Genomic DNA, 11,935 nt, shown 5'->3' on the forward strand with positions numbered 1-11,935 from the left:
GCTAAGCATATGTGCTCCTGTGCAATTACATGTGAACTGGTCTCTCCCTTGTGCCAAGCACAGCTCAGCAGTAGGAAACCAGGTCTCTCTGAATTCCTAGATTTGCTAATGTTAGCTTCTACCAGACTATTCATAATAGAAAGGTATTGAAGGCATAGGGCAGACTCTGAAAAGAGAGAAGATATAAATGAGATTGTGAGGTTCCTATTCTGCTGCTGCTATTGTCACAGAAAGACAAACTAGCTACTGCTTGAAAGGACAGATTTCTGCTCCCCTGACCGGGTCATACAGAGCCTGAAAGAAAGTGAGATTTTGAAGAATTATGCATCATAGAGAGTAGAACTTGCCCTGTTGTTCTTTAAAAAAAAAATTCTTTTTTGTTCCCTAAAAGAAATAATTCTAGTGTTTTTGACAGAAAACTGCCTTTCTATTTTGACTATCTGCTGTGAAGTGTAGATATTTGTGCCCCCTGCCCTGCATCCATTTGCTAGGGTGCTTTTTGAGGAAAAGTTTTTAACTTTTGTTTGTCATTTGTAAGTCTAAACCTATTCATTTTATTTTAATTAAAAGTTTCAGACTAACCTGAAATAATATCTAGTTTTTGTATTTTTTGGAAAAAATATTTTTTATTTAGCTCACTTTTGCCTTTGGTTGGAAACTTAAACCTATCAGTATTTGCCAGCTTTAAGTGAAAATGAGCAATTATTCCATAGCCACTGGGTGAGATCTGTAACTGGCTTGGAGCATTATAATCCTGGTGAAGTCAAAGGCATCAGTCTGATTTATACCAGATGGTTATCTGAACCTCCAGTGGAAATGAAATCAGTATCACAGATTAAATTTACCATAAGTACAAGAAGACCTGTTTGCATTGCTAAGATTTCATCTGTGGTTCCTCAGAGATAAATTTTGTCCAAGTCTCCATTACCAATGTTGTCACCTTCATGCTGCAGACTGTGCTTCAAACCAGCAATAAAACCCCAAGAGGTTTTTGCTGGAGCAATACTTCAGCCTTTGGGCCCAAGATTTGCACCAGTGTTTATATGACCCTGGATTTTAAGTACTTTGCTGTCATTTATTCATTGTGAGTGTTTGTGCCAGAAACAAATTTGAAAATCAGAATTAATCAAAATGAATGGGAAGATAATTGTTACAGTTGATTATTTTTTGGAGGGTAGATACAATAGTAAAGAAAAATAATTGGGCTTTGCCAAAGAAAGCTTAAACAACAGGGATAATTTGTTTTGACATGGATAGGAACAAACTGTGAGGAAAGACTTCCTGAGGTACTGCATTTGCATAGGTGAGGAAACTTGCGGTTTGAAAAATGAAACCTGCGATTTATGAGCACAAAGGACTTCAAGTCAATATTTTGTTCCCCTCAGTTATTCAGTAATGACTTTGACAGTTCCTCTGAGTTTGAAGAGATGCAGGTTTTTGGGCTGGCAGGATGTAATGTACTAGCTGATTTCCAAAGCTGTCACTGATCTTTGATTTATATCTTCTATATTTTCATTTTTGGACTAGCTAGTACCATCAAACTCTTGCCTGCCTTGGCTCTGAACACAGCAGTCTCTTTCCAGGGTAATTCCAGGATGGTTTGTCCTACATCGTCTCAAAGAGGCTGCAGTTCTCTTTCTGTCTTGCCCTGTCATGAGTCAGTTTTAAATCCAAAAAGGGCATTAGAATTGTGTCTGAACTTTGTGCTGGGGCACCTGTTGAGCTCCAAGCACTCTTCCTAAATTTACTTTAAATCTATGTTTTTAGCAGATGAGGCATCAAATTTGTGTCACTCACCATTGCTAATGGAGAGGATGGTCTTTGTCTGTTTGAGTAGCATGAGCATTTCTTTCTGTAGCATTCTGCCCTTTTTCTGGCTCTAATTTAGTTATTTGCATACTTGAAATTATTTAAAATTATAAGCATGGTGGAAACTGTCTAGGATGTATAAATTGCTGTGAATTATTTCAAATTAGAGAAGAAAGTGAGGAATGATGACTCTTAGCTGTAGTATCAGCATGATCACCAATTTCATGGACAAATCCCTTCATAAACACAAAGTGCTGTACCAAGGCTTCCTTATTGCTTCCCCTCCAAGGAGCACAGTAAAATCCCTTTTAGCAGGGTCACAGGGGAGCATCCTAATGGTTTCAGGCATCCATGAAACAGGTGCAAATCAAACTTGCCTGTCTTCCAGGTAGATCCTTGAGCAAAAAGAACTGACTAGCATAGATAGCTATTTTGCTGACATAGAAAAGTGGGTGAATAGTTTTAAGGATGATTTTATTTAAGCATTTTAGAGCTGTGTTTGTTAAAGTCAATGGCAACTTTTTGAAGCACACAGCAAAAGCTAGAAGGATTTGCGGACCTTTTGTCAATGCAGTCCCTGCAGTGCTGTGACTTCCTTAATCAGAGAGGGAATATCAAATCCAGCTGGCATAAATATCCTTCATGTTTTTTCTTTCTGTTTTTTTTTCTTCCCCATTTCCTCATTTCTCTATACCACCAATATACCTACATTGTATAGATTGAATAATGAGATTTTGCTAGGGCAGGGTGTGAAGGGCAACTCTACAGGCCTTGGGATTATTTAGCATGAAGCTGCTATCCGGACGTGTTTTTAAAGAAAAAGTGTTTTCCTCACAGGCCTGATACATAAAGAATTTCTGGTTGAATCTGTAAGTTCCTGCAGGGACATGTTGATCCTTTGTCTAATGTTTGTTTTACCTGCTTCCCACTGGAGCATATTGCTCATATGTGAGTAGATTGCTGTCATATGGCCCCAGACAAGTTGCTTCAGAGAGGAGTTCTATAGCTGCTTGAGAGGGAAATTGTGTTTATTTTTTACTAATAACATGTATGTTTCTTGTAGTTTGAGAGAGGTTACTTTACCTATGAAGCCACTGACAGAGGTACTATTTTTTCACCACTCAAGTTTTTCAACTATATTAACAGTACCAAGGGAGCCAGATTTTCTCATTTTCACTCTTTCTTAAGTAAAGCACTTGCTCAGATGAAGACAATGAATCTAGACTGACATGAATCTAGACTAACTGGGGAATTTTTTCATAGTAACCTAAATTTTGAGAACTAGATACTAGAAAGGCTATATTACTATGCCCATTTCTTCTTCCCTGCTGGAAAGCCAGCAAGAAGACTAAGAGGAAGGAACACTGGATGGGAAGCAGAAGTGGGTGTGAATGACTCTGGGTCTGTAGCACTAGCATAGATATTGGGTGCAACTGACCTTTAGTTGTAAGTACTCTCATAATTCCTGAAGCCCAGATGGGGTCATAACCCTGAATTTGGGAATGGCTGACCAGTGCTCAGTGTCTAGGGATGGAAGTGTCTCACTCCATCCTAGGTCAACTCTTCTAGTGACATAAAGATGACCTGACAAAAGTCACTGAGGCTTTTTTGTTGGGATACTGACAGGGCTTGGAAACTTTTGTTCCTCTGCTCACAATGTTACAAAACCATTACTGGCCTGAAAAAGCTGACAGAGTGGGTGAAGGTGCTGTTCCTGACACAGGCAGCCCATGATTTTAGAAACTGGTGCTCAACCCTGACTTGTGCTCAAGAGCATTCTCTGGAGTGTATAGGTAAAACAACTCTTTTCTTCATCTCACCATTCTTCCAGCTTGTGTTATGGTCTCACCCTGTTAAGGACAGAGTGTTCCCACAGGACTGGTGTATCTGCTATACCTCCAGAAGGTAGCTGTAGCATGTGGAACAGCAAGAGTGACAAAAGACAAGACACCCTCTATAAAATGCTTGTGAAGTCTCCAGTGGTGGCAGGGTGATTCTGGCTTAAAACAAATGTAGTATTTTGTTATGCCACTTCCCTGCCTCCTGGCTACCCAGGTCCCATGGGAAGCCACAGCTGTCACAGGAGCTCCCTGAACACCTAGGCTGATCTTATTCTAAGGAGCAAGGGGAGCAAAAGGGCTTTGGAAGGTGTGCATCCTCTGGGCTCAAGGCTGCTGAGGTCAGGAAAAATTACACTAATGGCAGGAAGACTGAATATTAATGTGTTCCAGAGGGGCTATCTTGTACAATTATTTTCTTACAGAAGCTCTGGTCTTATTGGGCACTCTGCTGTGTGTGCCAGTTAACCTAAGGTTTGCTTTTGATGGAGCATGCTTGCTTGTATAAGTTCCACTACCTTTCTGCTCTAAATGGCTGATTTCACAAAGGAAACCTTTTTAAGCATTAATAACATTTCTTGTGATGAGCTCAAAAAATTGAGTCCCTTAAATATCTGCCTTCCCAACATCCAGCAGCAACGAGGGCATGACTTTGGGAGTTATTTAAAGTAATAGATTTTTAATTGCATCCTCTAGCTGGGATCTTCAGCACAATTCCTTTCAAGGTGACCTTTGCACAGCCGTGTGTTGTCTGGACAAGCCATGTTGTCACTGTTAATAAGGGCACTCATTGGAAAAATAGTATCACCCCTGTTAGGTCTGCTGGCATGCTATAAAAATGCAGTGGCTGGTAGGTGTCAGTATAACTGCAATGAGACTCTCCTCCCATGGAAGGCAGTGGTAAAATTCCTACTGTGCTTAAATTAGCTAGGGCTTCCTTGCTTAGGCTTTCATTGAGGGGCATGAGGTGAGCAGCACTAGGGGGGCCACAGTTCTACTGTCACAGATGTATTTTCTGAAAAATACTTTTGCTAGGATTTTTTCTCCTGAGAAGCTGAGAAGCCTCAGGGGAAAAGAAAAACAATAATTATCTGCTGGTGTGGAATGCATCAGGTGCATCTTTGATTGGTCTCATGTGGATTGTTTCTACGTGATGACCAATTACAGTCCAGCTGTCTCAGACTCTCTGGTCAGTCACAAGATTTTATTATCATTCCATTCCTTTCTTTGGTAGTCTTGTGATGAAATCCTTTCTTCTTTCTTTAGTATAGTTTTAATATATCACTTTCTTTAATATAATATATATCATAAAATAATAAATCAGCCTTTTGAAACATGGAGTCAAGATTCTCGTCTCTTCCCTCGTCCTGGGACCCCTGTGAACCACCACAGTTTTACCCTTGTGTCATGCAGTTGAAATACTGTGCTTGTCACTGCCCTCTTGTCTTTGACCAGAAAGTCAGGGACAAAGTTCCTCAGTGTAAAATGAATATGTTTGTTGCCTCAGAGTCTATCACACAGTCTTAAAGACCGATATGGAGGCAGAGCCAGTCTTTTCTCTTAACTGATTTTACATACCAAAACTGCCTCAAGGCTGGTGTGTGCCAGGTAGGGAGCCTGCTTTTCCTCAACTGCTGGTTTTGACCAATGATTTACCTCTATGTAAGGCAAGTGGTTGTGGAGAGATAACTGAGTCAGAGTAGTACTTTTCCATGCTTTGCACTCCCAGTGACCAAAAAAAACCACTCAGTTTTAGGAAAAGTTTTTGACCGATAGATTTCTGGCTCCTCTCTGAACTTGGCTGCCAGTTGATGGCTGCTTCAGGAGCTGCTGAGATTATAGTTCAGTTCCTGTTGACAGTTGTGCACCTTATAACCTCTGCAGCTGGCAGTACTGGTGGCAGGCACAACAGAGATGTCCAGGACTGAAGGAGGAGGAAAAATAAACAGCACACTCAGAACAGGATGTGACTGTCCTGCTTCTATGACTCATGTTCTGAGCAGCATCTCTTGGACCAGTACAGCCCAGTGACCAGGTCCTTGGCCCACTGGTTTCTCTTTGAGGTCCAGGAGACTTTCTGATATTAGTGTTATTTACAAGGTGGCTGCTTTTGGCCTGTTTTTTCAGGAACTCCTGCTCTTGGCTTTGTTGTGAGGTGAAAATTTCTGCTTCAGCAAAGGCTCTCAAAGAGGCTTTGTAGTGCTGCAACATTACCTGGGATTTTGATGTAAGAGTCATTTAAAATTAGAGGCTGCCTCATCTTACAGCATTTCCTGTAGAGCTGGTCCATGCATTCATGAGGGAGAAGTGTGGTGAGGTTTCTGGTGAAATCATCCAGTGTCCAGTTCCATACAGTGCCAAGGTCTCCCTCCTCCCACGCTGTCTTCTGTTTCAGCTTTAGCATTTTCTGGCTGCTGAATAGTTACAGAGCTTTGTCAGGGAGCTTTTAGGATGGCACATCTCTGAGGGCACCAGGCTCCCCTCTTGCCCATTGCCACCTCTTGTTTTCCTGTCCAGCATCTGAGTCCTTCTAAGTAGATTTTGGTTCTTCTGAACAACCAGAAAATTTTCAGCTGCTGCTACACAAACTTGACTGCCATTTTCATGCTCTTCCTTAGTTACCATCCTTATTTACAACCCAGAGAATGAAAGAGGAAAGTAGAAGATAGTTATTTGTAAGGGATGCAAGAGGAAAATGAGTTTATATGGTGTACTCACAGTGTAAAAACCCTCTAACTTTTTCTGATGAGTATCTACTCAAACACAAGCTATGAAAACATACAGATGTCTTTTCTTCTGGTCTCTTCAACCTGTAAAATTAAGGACTCATCCATTTTCCTGAAAATAAATAATTTTATGGCTATTTTATAATTGTTTGCACACCTCCTTTTGGAAAGACCAAATCCTTATGACTCCCAAGAGGCTCTGCTGCACCTGACAACAGTTACAGTCTGTTTCCTTTTCCACAGCTAGATTTAGCTCTTGATTTTTGTTCATCTAATCTCCCAAGCAGATCTCACAAGTAGTTCAGGTGTTTGTGTTTTTTTCCTGCCTGTGTCACAAAGTTTGTAGAAATGAAGTGCAAAATTTTATATCAGATTGGTGTGACAAATATCAAAAGATAAAGGAAAACCAAAAATCCTCTCTGAAGTTTCCATGCCATTGAAATACTCACAGCAGAAGATGGCTTTGCTGAGATGGAATTTATTAATCATCATGGAAATCTCTGCCAGGACTTGAATTTTTCACGTATGTCATGTGAGTTCCTTTTCCAAAGAGTCCCATGTCACTAACTTGGCTGCTGACCTGTATTCATGTCATTGCAGTGTCTGTGTGCATTGAAGATCTGCAAATAACCAACAGGACAGGCCTGCCTTCAGATTTTCACAATGGAAACACATGGCTGGGGAAGCAGTCAAGGAAACGAGCGGCTGTGGAAAGGCTGAACTGTCAGTAACAGAGCAAGAGTGAGCAAGGGAGGAGAAGTAAAAGCTGTTGACTGTCAGCCACAGGCTGCCCTTGACATCTGTCTGTTCCTTTCCCATAGACGATGTTTTGCAGGAGAAGCAGCAGAGAGACAGCTTTGAGGAATGTTGCTTTGAGGCCTGCGAGCTGGCACGTTGGAAGTGGATGTTGATGCTGGTGTATGGAAGGAGGACGTGATTGCTTTCTTCTGGGTCATTTGGCAGGGTGCTAACCCAAACCAGTAAGGCTGCAGGGGTGAATCTCACAGTCTCTGTAGGGCTATAGGGTCTGTCCATGCCCCTGGGGAAGGCTAGGGACCCTGTAAAGTGATTGAATCTGCAAAATCAAATAAGGGGAAAATTTTAGGATCACAAAATGTTCAAGAACTCCTCAGCATGATCTCAACTGCATGAGTTGAGACAGAAAAAAAAGCCTGCCAGGAACAGAGCAGCAGATAAAAAAAGATCTGAACTCTCCCAACAGTATCCTATCTCAGATTATCTTTTTATATTACATTGATTTCTTTAGGCAGAAGATTTAAATGAACTGTAGTGATTTTAGTTTCTGCTCTCCTTGCATATTGCTGCAATTATCTGCATGGTCTCTTAGTTGCCCTGCTGCCATCACAGAGCTGAAAAATTTAATAATGGTTCAACCAAAACTTGCTCATTCTGTGTTTGTGTCTGATACGTCAGTATCCCATGGAATGGGCACCTCTGCTATTTAGATGGAATTAATTTCATACTCCTATCCAAAATGGGCACCTCTGCTATTTAGATGGAATTAATTTCATACTCCCACCCAAACTCCTACTTTGCACTTATCAAAGACCTTCCAAAGTGAACTTTAGATGGAACTTGTAGTGGCTTTCTCCTTCACGTAAGTTCTACTTTATTTGGACCACTCTCTCTAACTCCCTAGATGACTCAAGTGTGTAATCTAGTAGTGTCCTAAAGGCTGTGTTAAATTAATGATGAAAAATGTATCTGATCTAGGGTCAAGGTGTCACAAATCAAAGGCAGCATTCAGACAAAACATCCTAGCTACAGGCTAGACTGAAAGGATAACTCAGGAACTTTAATCCCAAAATTAGAGATTGAGCAAAGAAGTATTTTTATTAGTTTTTAGGTGTTATGAGGGCATACATTTTTAGCCTGTATCCCTCAAAAGAAGAGGTATCACAATCTGCAATAATGGTACAAACAGCCCTAAGAGCTGTATTGCTGGAGGACTTCCTCATGTTAGCCTGTCTGCAAGTCACTGCATTGTGCTGCTTGGATTTACTTTCTCTGGCCCCAGCACACAAAGGGTGGCCCAGCTCAACTGCCTGGAGGACCTCAGTCACATGAGATGCTCTGATACTTTCTCACCAAGAGTTTCTACTCTCTATTAACTGGTACTCCAAACTGATTGAATCTAATGAGAGTTTTTCCACTGACATCATGACTTTGATTTATTCCCTTAGTACATAACACATTGTTTCAAATGTGAGTCTTAATATCCTTATTCAGTCTGCAGCTCTTCCAAGTTAAATACCAATAAACAGAGAGAAGGAAAAAAATCCACAAGACAAGTTTAAGAGATTGCTCTGTGTCTGCTAGAGGCAACCCTTGACTAATGTGAAGAAGCAGTAGGAAAGGCTGTCTTTGGCCTAGGAATTCAGAGTCTAAGGGACTCTTTCCAAACAGAATGTTGCACAGCTGAGTTATTTTCTATCAGAAATGGCAACTAAACCTCTCATGCAATAGTTAGACCAGTAAGAATGCTAATGGAATAAAAACCTTGTGTGTTTATGTTAATTAAATCTGTCAGCCACAGTATTTTTCTTCTATTTTTAGTGTGGTTTTCTGAAGAAATGAGGCTTATACAGTTGCCATGGCTGTCTGTCCATCTGTTGGTCCCCCCCCAGCTCCTCCACATAACTTTTCAAACTGTCAGCAAATTTCAGCCAATCTGGAAAGAAAGAAAAACCTCTCAAAGACATTACCATTTTTATGATTTTCATGAAGTCTGGTGGAAATTTTCCAGAGGCTTGATTAATGCGCCCTCAAGGTAAAGCTGTGGTTGTTCAGCCATTGTCCTTCCATTTTGTCCCAAATGTACAAAAGCCATCTGCCCTCATTGTGTGAAAGATTTTAAACCAGCTAGAGCATAGGCTGTTCTTGCTTGCCTCAAAGCAATGGAAAAGTAAAGGTTTTGTGGGAGCCAGAGATGTCACTGGAGACAGGTAGCTACAAGGTGTCAGACAGGAAAGAGAAATAGGTGAGACCACCAGGATAAATAGGTGACAGCAGTAAGGGAGGGATGCCTATAAGGTATTATTCACTGTCAGTTTTTCAGGGACATGACTATTTTTGAAGGATGAGTAAACATCAGAAAACTTGAGAATATGGTCACTGAGGGGTGCAGAGTAAACCCAAATGTGTAACAGGGTGGTAGGAAGCTGGTTTCAGCAGTTTTGTGGGGTTATGTAACAAATCCATAGGAAGCTGAGTTTCATTAGCTCAACTGCTGACAGAAAAACTTGTCTTAGTGAGCTTTTTGTTGGCAAGGTTAGACGAGGGAATGACTGAAGTTATTCAGAAAATATGTTCTCATGATTTCTTTGGGGCTGTGCAATTGCACTGATAGAGATAGCAACTTCTTTTCATGATAAATCATGGCCAGAAAGCATGACTACCCTCTGCTGCTGCCTTCCTGGCAGCGCCCACTGGCTTTCCTTGATTCCAGGACTTTCTTCTTCTCAAAAGGACAATTGTCTTGCTGTGCCACAAAGGTGGAGCTGCAGGGATTAAATGGAGTCTTTGTGAGCAGCTCCTTGGATGGTGTGAGGAGGACCCTGCTTTAGAACTCTGGGGAAGCTTGTGTTGCTTGGATGGCAATCAGCATGCCTTGGTGGATGAAGCACTGGCTGGCTGTGCATGGTTAAGGAGCTCCAATAATTCAGTCCAGACAGTAAACAATGAATTGCTGACACTTTCAGCCCTGCAAGAGCTCAGAAATACCAGCATTCACATCTGAGCCGTATCAGTGGAAGCACACAAGGATTACATTCTTTTGGTGATGGCTGCATTTTTATGTGAGTAATCTGATGGGAGCCTGATGGTGTCCAACACATCCATTCTTGCCTTGTGGTTCTTTTGCCATCTCAAATGTTGTTAGTTTTAATGACACAATTATCCTTTATATATTCAGTTAGACATGTGGGTTGCATCCTGCCCCCCCAACCCTTTTTTTTGAGTTATAATTAGTTTCCCTGAGAGGCAGCAGCTTTAATGCTTGGGTAGTTTTCTGAGAAGCTGGGACTGAAAGAAGCTTTTGGGAAATGACAATTATATGTCCATGGCTTTTATTTGGTATGCTTTATTTCAGTCTTTGTCTAGGCTGAAAGCTCTTGTTGACTGGCAGAAGCTGCATTGAATCAGTGAAATTAGGCAATTTGGGTGTCATGCCCCCCCCAGTCATACAAAGGACTTGTATATTGACTGACAGTAAAATGCAATTTTTTGCTGAATTTATACAAATTACTGGTGCAAAAAAAATTAATACTCCTTTCCCCCTGTTCTCCAGGTCATTGATTGAATCCACATGAATTTTGCTGAACTTTTATAGAAGTTTATATGCTATGAACAGAAATTTCATAATGTTTGTATCAAGATGTGACTATTTAATCAGTGTATCTTGGCAAGCAGAAAAAAAATTGCTAGTGGCTTGGAAATGACCTTGAAATCTTCTTTTATATTCCCCTTTCTGTTGTCAGCCCAAGGTGACCCATGTCTGTCTTGGGGATCTTGTGTTACCCCATAAAATTCACTCCAGGACTACCTATACGGATGCATAAGGACTCTACAGTAAGTTTAAACAGTAGCAAAAGAAAACACCTGTAGAAACTTGTCAGAGATCATATAAGCTGTTATCTTTTGAAGCTTGATATTTGCAGTTAGTTGCCCTTTTGTGGTGTCTTGGTTTCATGGCATCATTGGGAAAAAAACAAAAGAGAGCAATTTTCACAGTTTGTGAAGCTCCAGTGGGGATGCACTGAAGTGAGGGCTCCCAGCACCAAGGGAAAACCTGTGGGTTTACCTGTAGTTTATGGTGCTTTTTTGCACAACAAATCTAAGGAAGAAGTTTTAAGAGCATATGAGAGGTCTTGTATGCTCTGCCTGAGTGGAAAGTTTTATTATTATACTGGGATGATTGAGAGAAGCATTTTATTTCCAAGACAGAATGGGGACACATCTCCCCCCATCTTCTCATAGTGCAGGGAGCAGCACTGACTCCTGCTGCACTGACTGAGGCAGCTTCTCTCCCTCCTTCCCTCCCTTCCATGGGACAGGCTGCTTCCTTGCCCACTGTGCTCCTTGCAAGAGATACACTGGGGATGATGTGAGGTTTTGCTTCTCCTCAGCAGCTGGTTTGGCCAGTGTGGGATCCCAGGGAAAGTCAAGCACTGCCCCCCACTCTGCTCTCTCCACTTATGTTTCTGCCTGGCCCTGGCTGCTGAGGAGCAGCAGAGGGCCCTTGTGGGCCAGCATATTAATTGAATTAACAGGGAGACCAATCAGTACTTCTTGCAAGTACTTCCCTTTTCACCCCTCCAGTTAAGCTCAGCTTCAAGTCAGGACAAAGCCAAGGTTTCCATGACTTCTGGGAGCAACTATTTCTGTCTAAGAAAGCCCATAGCAGCTAGAAATAGGGGAAAAAAAAAATCCCTTGTAGGTCTCTTGTTTAATCTCTGACTCTTGCTATTTTGTCGGGTTTTTTTTTAAGCTATTTTTGGGAATGATGTGTCTATGCTAGTTTTACCTGTCTCTTGTGAAGAG

The sequence above is a fragment of the Melozone crissalis genome, unplaced genomic scaffold (assembly GCF_028551555.1).
Source record: "Melozone crissalis strain CALT ecotype California unplaced genomic scaffold, PUWL_Pcris_2 ptg000027l_1, whole genome shotgun sequence".
NCBI lineage: Eukaryota > Metazoa > Chordata > Aves > Passeriformes > Passerellidae > Melozone > Melozone crissalis.